General features: G+C 44.3%; 1 protein-coding gene across 2 annotated transcripts in view; it reads right to left on the minus strand.

Moving 5' to 3' along the window:
* Window positions 1–15,341, minus strand: part of ZNF536 (zinc finger protein 536) — a 294,926-nt gene that overhangs the window by 249,850 nt on the left and 29,735 nt on the right. The window lies entirely within an intron of this gene.

The raw sequence follows: 15,341 nt of genomic DNA on the forward strand, positions 1-15,341 counted from the left end.
GTGAGTGGCATCTGGGGTCTTAAAAGCTTGCAAGCGGCCATCTAAGATGCATCAATTGGTCCCAACCACCTGGAGTAAAGGAGAATGAAGAAAACCAAAGTCACAGGGAAAGTATTAGCCCAAGAGACAGAAAGGGCCACAAAAACTAGAGACTGCATCAGCCTGAGACCAGAAGAACTAGATGGTGCCCGGTACCACCAATGACCTCCATGACAGCAAACACAACAGACAGTCCCCGTTGGAGAAGGAGAAAAGTACAGTGCAGAACTCAAATTCTAACGAAAAGTCTAGACTTAATGGTCTGACTGAGACTGGAGGAACCACAGAGAACATGGCCTCCAGACTCTCTGTCAACCCAGCACTAAAACCATTCCCGAGGCCAACTCTTCAGACAAAGATTAGACTGAACTATGGGACATAAAAATGATACTCGTGAAGAGCATGCTTCTTAGCTCAGGTAGATACATGAGACTAAATGGGAGGCTCCTGACCAGAGGCAAAATGAGAATGCAGAAAGGGACCACAGCTGGTTGAATGGAAACGGGAAATCCGGGGTGGAAAGGAGGAGTGTGCTGTCACATTGTAGGGAGAGAAACTAGGGTCACATAACAATGTGTGTATAAATTTTTGTATGAGAAACTAACTTGAACTGTAAACTTTCACTTAAAGCACAATTTAAAAAAAAGAAAGAAAACCCTATGGAGCACAGTTCTACTCTGACACACACGGGGTTGCTATGTGTCAGAGTCATCCTGAAAAAAAAAAAAAAGGCCAGCCTTCCTCCTCTACCTCAATGGTGTCTCTCGCTGTGACTTCTTCAGCTTTGCGTCTTCCTCCCATGAGCACACACCTTACCTGCCCTGCCATGACCCAGCCCACCACCTCAACAGCAAATCCCAATCCAACTGGACTGTAGGAGCTAAGGGGATTTTCTTCAACCAGAGATCCCCATGATGCATGCCTGAGGATGAGACTAAATTAGGAAACTGTTCCCAAGTTCTGGCTTGGCTGTGCTACCTTGGGCAAGTCCTTCTGCCCTGTGGGCCTCAGTTTCCCCATCTACCATATATGTCTATGAGAGAATGTAATTGCATACACTCTCTCCTCCCTTATTGATATGGTCAGATTCCAAAGACAAGGACGTTATGCAAAATCAGTGTTATGCAAAAATGGAGGAAGACCACACTAGATCACAAAATGGAGGATGACTACATCATTACATAATAGCCAAATAACATCATAACATAATCACCAAGTTACATCATTACATAACTGCCAAACCATTGAGAATCATGGCCCAGCATTACTCTCACCTTGCACCTCTGCGTTCGTTACTGCTAGAGATGTGTCATTAATGTGCAAAATAGTTTGACAGTAGATTTTTTACTATTGTCGTAAATGCAAAATGTCAGATAACGAGATAGTCTATAAGTGAGCAGAAGGTGTATTGCCTCTATATCCCGTGATTCTACAACTTTATAGACAACTAACTGCCTCTCTCTCCACTTGATACACCAGTGTGCCTACTTGTTTGTTCAGAGACTACTTAGTTTCCTTCCAGGTCCCCTTCTCCATTCTCCTTTCTTAGTACAGCACGGCATCCTACACATAATAGTTTATTATTCATTGATTCAACAAATATTTATTGACTGCTGATTAAGTACCAGGTACTGCTCCAGGCCCCGGAGACCCAGCAAACAAAGCTTCTTTCTTCTCCTAGAGCTGATCCCCTTCTTTGAACTGCCAGAAGTTCTTCACTCACGATATCTCACACAGGATTACCTATGTTTCATGGCCAATATCTCACTTGACTCTCACATCCTTCTGTGAGGAGGCATGGCAAGTAGTTAGCCCAATTAAGTCATGTAGTAAATGAAGTGCAAATAATTCACATAGCTTACTCAATGTCCCTATACTAGAAAAATGGCTTAGTCAGAACCAAAGGCTTCTGGCTTTTGGCCTAGAGCACAGTCACCTGCTGAACAGCTTTTAGCCATAATATCTAATCTAGGAAACATCCACAAAACATTCTGATGTGCTTGGTGGCATACTGTTGAAGGGGCCTCTCAGTGTTCTTAAAGAAGGCCCTCCAAAAGGTTCTAGAAGTTAACTTTGGGCTATGCCACCGTCTCCCACTCTTGGGCTATGAGGGAGATGAAAAGACAGAACTATGGAAGGATGGAGGGACGGAGGAACTGATCCATCCCCACTGCTAGAAATGTCCCAGAGTTCATGTGGGATGAGTCAGAAGTATCACCATTGCTTGCATTTTATCTGAAATCAGGTTAAGTCAATTTTCACACCTTCCAGACTGCAGATCCATCCCAGCTTTACCCAGGGGCCTTCAAAATCCACCTTGAAGAAGGGTAAAGAATTGCATGAATCTCTAAGTCATAGGAGGATGTCGGCTACTTTGCGAGGTGTCCAGGCCTTCTGAGGACGACAGCTGCTCCACGGTGCAAGCCGTACACTTGTGGGGACACTGGTGTTTAGCTTTAGCGGCCCAGTCATAACTGCTCCTCCCCAGGGGTCTTCTGAAAGTCATCTCCACATCTTGTCTCCCCTCTGTCTGTCTGTCTGCACAGATTTACAAGCCAATCCTGTTTCCAATTCGGAACGAAATATTCTGATTTTTCAAAATAATGTTTCTACGTACAACTAATTATTTATGCGTTCTAGACTTCTTTAAGAAAGATTTTTTTTATTTTAGTAAATCAGACTAATGTGGGGTCGAGGAGCAAGGAACAGAACTCAAACACCTTCCTTCTGCTGGGTAACTACTCTCTCAGTGGGTCGAAGAAGTGTTTCCATACTCCCCAAGCACAAGGGAATCATAGAAAATCTGAGTTTATCCTGTAATGGAGATGCTCAGTCCATCATCTCTACCTGATATTTGACATTCAGAACTTCCTAGACATGGTGGGGACCTCTCAGACAGAATCTGGTACTGGGAACAACCACTAAGGGGAAATTAAGAGATCTTAACATCATGACGTTCTTTTTCCAAAAAAGTCTAAGCCTTTGCCTGAGAGGGTGGACCTTCAGTCCCATGTCCTGACCAACACCCCACAGCAGTAGGAGGAGGGTCATTAAAGCGCAAAGCTGGGAAGGAGTTTAGAGAACAGCTTAATATCCTCCCATTGGGCAGATGGAAAAACGGAGGGTGTGAGAGTGATGAAGGTCCCAGCACAACATGGTGGCACTGCTGGGATAAGAATCAAAGGTCCTTGCCTCTGAGACCTATCCCACTGGATCTCACAGAGATTCCAGATCCAGCCTGGAGCTGTTAGTCCTAGACTAAGTATCTAGGACCTCTATGACCAAGCTTGGCCAAACTTTGAATTTCTAAGGACCGAGATGGCCCCAAAGAAACCTCAGTCCTACCCCAAATGCAGCGAGTGATATGAGAGAGTCTGAACGTCTATCACCTGGATGCTCTAAAAGGCGCTCTGTTATGAATTTGTTTTTCTTCCTTCCCGTGGTCTATGTGTCTATAAAATGAACCTTCTAATCCAGCAAAGCTTGCCCATTTTCAATTTCCGTGCTAGTTAAAACAACAAAAGTAAATTAGAGTTGCATAGGTAATGGACATTAGAAAAAAAAAAAGTCTGAAAGAAATTCTATTCAGCCCACTGCCTGGTTACCTCGTTCTCAACACGGGGACGCCTGCTCCTAAAGCAAAGCCTTACATTTTCTCTAACAAAGGTTTGGCGTTCTCTAAAATGTCAGCTGAAGTTGCCAATGAACACTTGCTGCCGGTGTCTGGGCAGGGGAGGGAGATAGAGTCACACACCTTTTCATCAGTACACACGCAGAAGAAAGAAAAATCTTCTAGTACTTAAGAACCAAAGTCATGGCGGCTGACCAGAACTATTTGCACTGAGGGATAGGCAAAAAAAAAAAGTGAGTAATAGCAAGGGAGATATTTAAGGAAAGCAATGATTGAACTTCAAAAAAATACTGCAGACTCAAAATGCTGGCGGCAGACTGACTGCTATTTTAACCGAAGCTGCTGATTTCTGAGAGGTCTTCTGCTTTTACATATTTTGCGTCTTGCAAATGTTGGGCATTATGGCGCTGAAATAGGTGTGGCTGACTTTGAAATTCAGGCTCACGGGGTCTGCGGTCTGTGAACCATTCCTGATAGGGCTGGCTAGTCAGACGCAAAACTGGCTAGTTATGAGTCTACCATAGTATATGCTTTATCTGCGCCACGTTTAAAGGGTTTACCTATCTATCCCACTGCAGACCCCCTCATTGAGTGGGAGCCAACAGCATATGATTGTGTTAATTAATCTGCTATTGTGAGTAAAGGAACAGCTGCAGTGGTCTCGTGGATACGTTGTCAAAAGAAAACAATGTAATGTTAAGCCTCTGACTGCGTATTCAGTTACAGAGAAGGTTTATGAGAAGTTAAATTCATAAATCACAGATCATTTTTATAATAATAATAAATAATATCTGACCTTTAAAAGGAAGGTTTGAGTGTTCTTAATTTCAGCTTGAAATATGTTCTGATATATGATACCTAAGTCTTAACCCAATTCTTTGTTTTGAAAACAAACATTCCCCAGAAATGACGGGAAGGGAAAAGAGCTATAGAAATGACCTCTGACTGGACGAGATACATGCCATTGTAGTTCTAACAAAGATCAGAGCCCAAAATATCAAGTTAAAAGAAAAACTTGTTGGCGTGTGTCCAATGTCTCATATAATAAAAACGAAATTTCTAATCCTAGGCAGAAATGGAGAGAAAGGGGACATTCATATGGGAAACACACATGTTATTTACATGGGCTTTATCTTTCTTTATGCAGATAAGACACAGAGAGCACTTTCTGTCTTATTAATACGCCATGTCCCTGCACGATTCAACCTTCCTACCCCCATGCACCCTTACCCCAGACACAACCAATGTTCTGGACCCACCCCCTATGTACATCCATCCAACTGGGGAACAAGGCAAAGGAAGGTAGACTTAGACAAAGGGAAATCAATCGGTGTGTTCTGGTACTTAATCCAGGGCAACAAACTGTAGCGGAAGTCAGGGGGAAAACACAAGGCTGATCAAGGAATGTATAGTTGAACTATGGCTAACGGGATTTTGTAAAGACTAATGCCTTGTATATTTTGAAATAGTACTTTAAAAAACAAAAACTGCTGGCTTCCTGCAGCAGACCTAGAGAGAGGACCCCACACACTCTGATGGAAGTCATACAATCCTATTCAGCCCTGACTGGTTTGGGGGACAGACACAGAAGAAACCATGATTCCCAGCACCTATTGTTGCAAAAGGATTTTTCTTAGTACATGGGTCTCTCTCCTCAGTGGTATTCAGGTTCCTTCCTTCCCCATTTTTAAATGAAAAATCCGTTTGAAAGAGAAGACAAACTGGATACTGGGAAGGGGGAGGGCAGGAGACACACAGATGAAGTAGGGCTGATCCGAGTGCCCCTTCCCTTTGTTCTAGGCAATCATAACAAACGGAATCTGTTTTTAGCGACGGATTGGCACTGTATCACCAGGTACCTGTATGGACCTGATACCGTGAGCGGGACCCTGCAGCCCCCCCAACAAACTCCGCAGCGTCATTTCCAGCAGAAGCTCCCACACCCAGGAAGACAAACTTGGAAGAACCATTTTGACCCAGAAAAAGGTACGTACTAAACATGAGATGGAAGGCTTCCTGGCTTATTTTGCCCACCTCTGCCATTAAAGGAACACTACCCCGGACGCTGCTCTTTCGGAAAGTCGCTTCTCTTAGTTGCCATGGTAACGGAGTTTAAAGGAGGCAGTGGTGGTCCGGTGGTAGAATTCACGCCTTCCATGCAGGACACCTGGGTTCAGTTTCTGGCCAATGCGCCCCATGTGCAGCCACCACCCATCTATCGGTGGAGGCTTGCATGTGGCTATGATGCTGAACGGCTTTCGGCAGAGCCTCCAGACTAAGATGGACTAGGAAGAAAGGCCTGGCGATTTACTTCTAAAAATCAGCCAGTGAAAACCCTATGGATCACAATGGTCCAATCCCCAACTGATCACGGGGATGGCGCAGGACTGGGCTGTGTTTCATTCCATCGTGCATGGGGTCACCGTGACGGGCCGACTGGGGGGTAGCTAACAACAACAATGGGGAGGCCAACTGTACCCATCCGGGATACCCTGCACCTCGAGTCAGGACGCAGCTGGCCACTTATTCTTGGGAAGGTAACATCATCACCTCTAGCCAGGTCATACCTCTGAAATGCTTGCTACCTACTTGAGCCATAATTAAATAATTAAATACTCCTGATCGAACTATGCATCTTTGCCCCCTACACCTCCCCCCAGAGTCCACGTCTCCAGTGCCTGCCCACTTCTGTTCCCTGATAACACCCCCAATGGTGGCTTCGCCCAAGAAGCGTCTGGCCCATTAGTCACTGGGCTGGGGAGCCTGACAAAGTCTTCATTATTACCAACTTTTGCATTTTTCCTTCCAAATCCAAATTTTTCACTTTAAAATTTAAAAGCCCTTCTTTTCTTACACCAAAATAAAAATTCTCTAGTGGGCCATCCCGAATACTTGACCTTTCCCGGTATTGTGTCATAGCAAAAGACACCACAATTCGGGAGTCCCAGGACACACTTAGGAGAGCGTGCCCTTTGGATAACAATGGCTCCTTATTTCTGCTTATAGGAAGGCTATGTGGGAGAAGGAAGCAAATGCCCGCTGCTGGCCGGCGCACAAGTTTCTTTATCTAAGTGTTGAACGTTATCAGTATGGCAAGAGAGGGCTGTGGTAGACATAGAAAGTTGTCCCACGATAAGTAATTTTGAACCCAGCGATCCAGGTTCTGTTTCCACTGGGGGTCCACCACGGGCTGTGAACAAGGCCTTTTTCTCCTCAGACCACCATTTCCTCATCCGTAGAATGGTATCTAAACAATGCTACACACCCGCCATCACGAAGATGGCGCAGGACCAGGTTACGTGGGTCGCTGTTACAAGGTCGCCATGAGTCAGAGCTGACTAGATGGCAACCAGCAACCATGAACAATGTCCACAGCCCCTCCCAGAGACGAAAGGGTCTGTCAACTCGCAAGTGCTAATTTTGGCTATTTATGAGTCTTTCTTCCCGATTAAGGAAAACCTGCCTGACAGGACCTTCTCCCACTGGTCACAATGAGCCCTCCCCACCATCCTCTGGCTTGTTACACAAGGATGAACGTAAAGACAGTGTTTACTCAGCAACAAAACGAACAGTCAGTTTGGTTAAAAAAGAAAAAAATTAGCAATGGCACTTATCCTGCAATAATCAGCTTTTTCCTCTGCTAGTTCACACACACTTGAACTGAGTAAGATCCTTAGAAACCTCCCAATGTGGTTAAAAACGTGCGAGGTACTTACAGGGTCTCCACAGAACACGCAGGTTCGAAGCACATGCTTTACCCAACTCCGACCCTCCCGGGATCCAGGCACTGTGAGAGCCCACAAGACATGACTCAGAGCAACATACCACTAGGTATCCTGTTACCTCTTCTGACTTTGCTCTACTTCTTTAGCCTTTAACAAAAAAACTTACACATTTTATTTATAAAAGTATTCCATGTTTGTTTGAAAATTTGGAACAGAGTGAAAGGTTTAAATAAAATCAAAATTACTTCTAATGTTACCACCTGATTATAAATATGGATAATACTTTCATATACTTCTTTCTAAACATATTTATTTAACAAATATGTCTAGAATATATATATATTCAAGTATGTATTCATAGATAAATAAAATAGAAATTGCTTATAGTTTAATATTCCATTTTTCTCTTAACATAATATTACGTTTTGATGTTATTATTCTTCAAATACATGACTGTTAATGGCTACAAAGTATTACATGAATGTAACATAGCCCAAGTTTTTGTGTTCTATTTTAACCAAGTACCCCATGAGAGGTGGCCTTGTCCCCTCTAAGGTCTGAGGGATAGTCTTGTTGACACACTTGACAGCCCTAGGTTCCGACCAAGATCTTCAGCTCTGGTTCTGAAGGTTTCTGCTCCAGCAATCCCACATGGCAAGGGTCTTGGTAATACCTTGGGTAGACCAGTGTACAGGGTCCTGATTTTCCATGATCTATCTGTCAGGAAACCTCAGTTAGCAGCCTCAGCACTTAATGAGACTCTAATGTGGGAACTGGATGTAATATATAAAACGCAGAACAATAATAATTCAACAGAAGCTGAATTTAAGAGTACTATAAAAGCAGTAAGCCAATCTCCGATGAAAAGGAGACATCTTGCTAAAAACCACATTAGCAGCAAGCAGGAGCCCAGCCACTTATCTTCTCCAAGGGGAGAAGAAAGCGTGGGAGGCCATACACCCGCAGCCCAGCACACTCAGCTTGGATTCCACTGGCACGCCCCACAACTTCTCCTCTGCCCCCAACTTTCTTCCCTTTCAGCAAGGGGGTCAGAGCTAACGCCACGTGAAAGTGTCTCCATGATTCAACACCACCACGAGTCTGCTGAGATCCTCAGATTTTTTTTAAAAAGAACTAAGTGATTTTCCTTTTTTGAATTTTTAAAATTAATAAGACTTGCTCCTTGTGGAATGAAAGAGAATCATACGTAAAGGACTAAGGGAGATAAAAAAAAATCTCTAAGTTCCAGTGATGGATCAGGAATTAATTCAAGCAGAGCCCACAAGGCAGGAGGATGCAATGAGCATCTCCTGAAGCCAAGCTAAAGGAGTCCAGTTGCAGCACTGGGCCATGCTTTGGGGTGTAGGCCTCTGAAAAAGCCACTGACATCGTCATGCCCTGAAGGATTAAAAGAAAAAGTAAGCACTAAGTGTGCACACCAAATAGCACTCCATAGATAAATATGCGTCCAAGCTGGGGCTGTCTGTCCGAGGACCAGGTAGTCCTTAGTGCTCTTCACCCAGGCTGAGGAGGGATGTGTAAATAGATGTCAGATCCCATAAAGAAGAACTGAATAGGATCCAGTGAAGGCAGATAACCTAGCAAATCTACCTGTGAGTGCTGTGGCTCCCAGCAGAAGCCCTACATAAGCCGGGTAATATTTCTGGAGCAAGTTGCATCCTGATGTTTTAAGCTGAGAGTTTTATTGCTGCTGAAGCCCTACAGTTGAAAAGGAAATTGAACAGCCTTCTCTCTAAATCATCTGATTTATAGAAATTGAAATTGATTCATATAATTGGAGACCACTAATTATAGGAGTTGAAGAAGAGAGATTGTATGCCAAAGTTCTAATTGCTGTACTATCAAAGTTAGTCAAGATTTGTTTCAGGGAGTGGGGAAAATTGTCATTTTCCATGAAACGCCGGGGAAAATGTCCATTCTGCTGGTTTATGCCTACATCTTTGGTCTTCACTTAAGGTCCTCTAAGAACAAAGCAGAAAGTTTGACCTTCATAAGATGTGCCTGGGGTTGAGTTTTCTAATTCCTTTTTATTATTATTATGGAAGTAGTATCGTCCATTGCAAACTATATGGACAAAAGAGAAACCAAGAAGCCGCCACAACGTTATGACCTCAAACCCCCCCAGCAATAATCACGTCAGTATTTCTTCTGGTTGCGCCACCGCGCGCGTCTCTTCATGGTCCACGTTCAGTTTCGCTTTCCTCTTCTGTTCTCATGCACAGCCCTGAAAACCACCATCTTAACTGACTACACACCTGTCCATCCAGGAGACCTGGTCCATACAACACCCCAAAGCCATACACTTAGCTCAATCTCTCTTCTAATTTTTGACATTTTAAATGATGCTATAATGAACATTTCCACGAACATAGCTTTTTTCATGCTTCGGATAAATTCCTTAAAATAGATTCTCAGAAGCAGAATTACTGGGTCAACGAGTTTAACGTGTTATTACTCTTGATAGGTATTGACCAGTTGTCTTCTACAGGGATTTCAACCATTTAGAATGCCACCAACATGATTGGAAACACTGGTTCCTTGTATCCTTGGCAGCCAGGAGATTTCGTGTTAAATATCTGTTACAATTCAAGAGACCAAAAATGGTAACTGACTCTTTACTTCAGTGTGTAATTTTTAAATAGTAAAGCAGATGATCACTGCTCTCTATATTTAGTAGTTATATTTCCTCTTAGGCAAATGAGCGGTATTAGCCCTTTATCTGAACCAAGGAAATGTGTGCGGAGCACAAGGACCAAGTAGCCTAAAACAGATAAGTGACTGTAGAAAATGTTTATGACACATGTCCACTGAGAATCCCCTTCACCTTCCTGATGGATAAATGTGACGCCAGCTGCCACCTAATGAGAGCGTCTAGACGGGATGGAAGCTGCACCCTCCGCACAGCCAGCCTCGGCCTCTGTGAGCCTGTCTCCTCTCACTACTGGTTCTCCAGGCTGGCAATATGATACAAGCAAGCTTATAACATCTTCCTCTGAAATTTGATTTTTTGCTAATGAGGTAGACCAAATTAAGAAAAAGAAAAAACAAATGAGAAAATGACATTAATTTGCAACAACCAAAGAAAACCAACAATAGTTTGATTTTCCACTCTACAAACCTTCTAGCACTATACAAAGTAATTAATCCTTATAACAAATAAGAGACAGCCTACCTTTCCTCAGTCCCAGGAAAATTAAGAGCCACTACATTGATTTTGTTAAAAAGACCAAGAGAAGGCAAAATAGAAAGGTCTACCACTTGCTCAAAGGAATCACACAAGGAACAGACAGGTGGTGCACAGAGGGTGTCCAGAGACGGTAAATCTATAGAGACAGAGAAGTCCCTGGATGGCGCAAATGGTTAAGCACTCAATTACTAACCAACAGGTTGGTGGTTTGAACCCACTATGAGGCACCTCGGAAGAAAGTCCTGGCGATCTACTTCAGAAAGAGCACGGCCATTGAAAACCCTATGGAGGACAGTTCTGTTGTGACACACATGAGGTCACAATAAGGTGCAATAAACCCGATGTCAACTGGCTGGATGTTGCTGTTGTTTGTTTTTTGTTTCTTTAGGGCTGTGGGTGCCTTATCGAAAGGGTACAGGCGTTCTTTCTGGAGTGATGAGAAGGTTCTGAAATTGATTGTGGTGATGGTTGGCCAACGCTGTGAATACACTAAAATCCATCAAACTGTACACTTTAAATGGGTGAACTGTATGTATGTGAGTTATATATCAATAAAGCTATACCAAAAAAAAAAAAAAGAAAGAAAAGAAAAGAATGGCTAGAGACTTGGGTGAGACCTTGAAATGAAGGAAAGATACAAGAGTGGAACAGCCCAGTGAAGAAAAAGGATGAGACAAAAGAGTTTCTAGATACATTAAAGAATAAAAAAAAAAGGAAACACCCTACCGAGCTGATTTGGACTTCCAGAACACTCGTTCATTCATTCATTCTTTCAACAAAGTATATGAGTGTCTCCTAGATGATAATGGGAGGAGAAGCAGTGAAAGAAAAGCAGGATACAGTGTGGTGGGCACACCGGTGGATGGGTGGGTATTGCAGAGTCCACCCTGGGCATCTCACCCAGACTTGGGTTCAGGGAGACAGCTTCCAAAGAGAGCCAGGCATCCACCAGGCAAAGAAATTGGGAAAGGTCATTATAGATAGAGACAGTAGAACATGCAAAAACCCTGAGGAATGAACAAATATGTTATCTTGGGAGATCTGTAGGAGTCGGTCCTGCCAGAACTCAAGTGTGGGGGAATGAAAAGAGAAGCAGCTGCAGACACAGGCAAGGACCAGATCATGCAGGGTCTCATCATACAGTGGCCTTTTTCTTGAGAGCAATGAGAAACCATTGGGTTGTTTTAAACATGGAAGTGTCATGATCAGATTTACTTGTTAAATGGACCTTTCTGGGGGATTGGGGAAGACTAGTTTGAACAAGAGAGTAGGTTAAAGGGAGAGAAACCGGATATATGCTGTGTTTAAGAGGGAGAACCACGACGATCTGAAATACATACAACATTGCGTATGAAGACAAGGGTATAGATTCAAGAGTTTTTTTAAGGGGGAAAGTCAGGCCCCTGTGACACTGTCAGGAAGGAGTTACCTTGGCTACCTCCTGAGCATCTGGTCAGCTGACTGGGAGGAATGGGGGTACTGCTCGCCAAGCCAATAATCATATGAGAGCTGGGGCAGGTGCCTTGGAACCTACTGAATTTGAGGTGTCCATGGGAATGTGAGGGTGGAGGTCTTGCCTTGAGACACTGGACCAGGTCCTGGCTGGGACTCTGATGCATTGCAGAGGAGGACCACAACCCTCTGCAGGTCAGCTGACCTCACCAAAGGGAGCCCACCTGCTCAATGACCTGGCACCTCAGTGTCTACAAAGCACAGAGGTGCAAATCAAAGAGAAGAGAGTATGGGAGGGGCCAAGGGATGCACACAAGGAGTAGGACCATTAACATCATTGCTGTTGTTTTCATTCCTCTGACAAGATCTTGACCTACCTTGACGATAATTTCATTTTCCAGGCTATGGAGAATATAATTTGAGGACATTTCACTCTAGATTTAGTTCTAACTAATGAGGAGGAACTAGTTAAAACAAAAAAACAAGAGTCTTGGACAATTACAATTATGTTGTCTTCGAGTTCCCAAGACTCAGAGCAAGACTGGCTGAGCAGGACAAGGTAGGGTCATGGGACAGTGGTCATGACCACAGGGTTAGGATAAGAGAGGCATGGGAGTGAATCCAGGCTCCAGCACTTCCGGCGTGACACTGGAGAAGTTACTTAACACCTCAGATCCCTATCCCTAGAGGACAAAATCAGTGTCCACCTCAGAAAGTTGTTAAGAGGAGTAAATCCAATTAATAAGTTAGCACACTGCCTGCCAATTGTTCAAAACCTCATAAATGTTTGTGATTTATCATTAACCCAATGTGTATCCTAAATTTTAGGAGGCCAGGGTTCAAAACACTTGGAGTAAAGAAAGGTAGGATTCCAGGGCACAAGAGTCTAGGCAGCAGACAACTCAGTAAAAGAGGGAGATACTCTCAAAAATGCTGTTCTGTCTGTGCAACCAGGAAGATCCTGTAAGGAAAAGAGGGCAGAGCTGGAGAAGCCAGTGTGGTTTCCAAAGATAAGAGATTTTAAAAGAATATGGTGGGTGTCAGACATATACATACACACACACACACACACTGGCACATTCATTGAGTGAATAAATCGATTGATGATGTGGATAAAATATGGGAAAGAGGAAGGAACACCTTACTAGGGAAGCATAGATATAAATGGCCTGGACTTAAAATGACCTTCTCTTTAACAAGGGCTGAGAGTCACTATACATCAGAATCAACTCGACAGCAACAGGTAACAGAAGCAAAGGGAGCCCTGATGGTGCAATGGTTAAGCGCCTGGCTGCTAACCAAAAAGTTGGTGGCTCGAACCCACCCAGTGGCTCCAGGGGAGAAAGACCTGGAGATCTGCTCCCGTAAAGATTACAGCCTTGAAAACCCTATGGGGCAGTTCTACTCTGTCAAATGGGGTCACTAAGAGTCAAAAATCCACTCAATGGCACCCAACAACAACAAGAGAAGCAAACCATTATTAAGGACGGCCAAAAAGAAAAAAAAAAAAAAAGTACTTTCAAAAATTCAATTCAGAGCAAGACACAGTCAAAAGGAGGAGCTGTAGGCGTGCTGTGAGGGGCAATGACACTACCAGGGGGATTGACAGAGAAGTTGGGGTTCTTCTGTCTACCTAGTCATGGAGAAGTTCCCCAGAAGAGAAGAGGGACACCTTTAACAACGGGCATCCAAGACAGATTAAAAAAAAGACAGTCAGACAGACCCTGGTCGCTCGACTAGTATTCACGTCTCCAGCCCCACACAGTCCACAACATGGCCCAGAGAAAACCTGTAAATGAGCATGCTGGATCCTTTCATGTGACATCTGAGGAACCGTGGAGAAAGGGGAAGCTAAAGCCTTCAGGTCATGGACAATTGATCCCCAGCCTGATTTCAGCATGGATGTTACTTTTTAAAAGAAGTCAGGAAAGCCTAGAAGAGGGAACAGTGATCACAAGTGCCCGGCCTGGGCTCCCTATGAACCGGCTGCCTCAGAGGCCAGGGATGGAGAGCTGCATTCGACAGTGTATCTGCGTTTCAACAGGGCATTTTGATTTCCCTGGGGATCAGAGGGAGAAATAGGAGGCCGAGCGAGGACAAAGAAGAGGATCAGTGGCTGGCTACCCCACCATAGCAGAGGGTGGGATCAAGGACTGAGGTCATCATGAAGAGGGGTCCTGGGCATGTCAGGGCATATGGCCCGGGTCCTGTACTGTGGACTGTTTTTATTGGTGACTTGGACAATGGCATGATTGAACTGTGTCCCTCAAGAAGTTATGCTGAAGTCCCATCCACTGTACCTGTGAATGTGACCCTGTTTGGAAATAGGGTCATACTGAAGTAGAACCAAAAAAAAAAAAAACTGTTACTGTCGAGTTCATTCTGACTCATAGTGACCCTATAGGATGAGTAGAACTGCCCCTTAGGGTTTCCAAGGAGAGGCTGGTGGATTTGAACTGCCCATCTTTTGGTTAGCAGCTGAGCTCTTAACCGCAGGGTGGGTCCTAATCCCATATGCTGCTGTCCTTATAAAAGAGGAGGAGACATACAGAGAAAAGGAGACAGAAGAAGGACGTCATGTGACACTGCAGCTGCAAGTCAAGGAACGCCTGAAGCTCCCAGAAGCTGGGAGAGAGGCATGGAGCAGGTTCTCCCTCAAAGCTTCAGGGGGAATTAACAAGGCTGACACCCTGATCTTGCACTCCTAGCCCTGACTTCGTGGCAGCCCTAGGAAACCAAGACAGAGGCAAGAATATCACAGGTGCAGGTGACCAGTGCTGGGGGAGAGGGAGTGCAGAACGCACCCTGAATGAAGGAGTCTCGAAAAGCACCTGCCCACCAGCCAAAGGGCTAGCATGAATGAGGAAATTCTACCCTCAGTCATTGGTCTTTTCCACATCCGCTCTGGGACAGGGACAGCTGCTAACGAACAACTGCGTCTCCTCTCAAGACACAGATCGTTTCTGCAAGTGGCTTCTTGGCCAGGGACTTTTCCCAGGCTCACATGCATCAAGGTAGGACCACATGACTGACTTCTGGCCAATGTAACCTGGACAAAATGAAGTACACCACTTCCTGTTCTGTTCTCTATTTTCCTGGCAGCTAGATTTCAAAGGCCAGGGTGACCTTGGGAACCACATACTGAAAATGGTGATGGGTCCATTAGCCAGGGTCTCTACGTGGAAACTCCTTACCTCCAATGTTGATTGGATTGTCTGTGAAAGAGGAAAAATATAAACTGCTGTGTTCTGACATGGAGGTTTTGGGGTGTATCCATAACAGCAGC

This window comes from Trichechus manatus, unplaced genomic scaffold (assembly GCF_000243295.1).
Source record: "Trichechus manatus latirostris isolate Lorelei unplaced genomic scaffold, TriManLat1.0 scaffold00014, whole genome shotgun sequence".
NCBI lineage: Eukaryota > Metazoa > Chordata > Mammalia > Sirenia > Trichechidae > Trichechus > Trichechus manatus.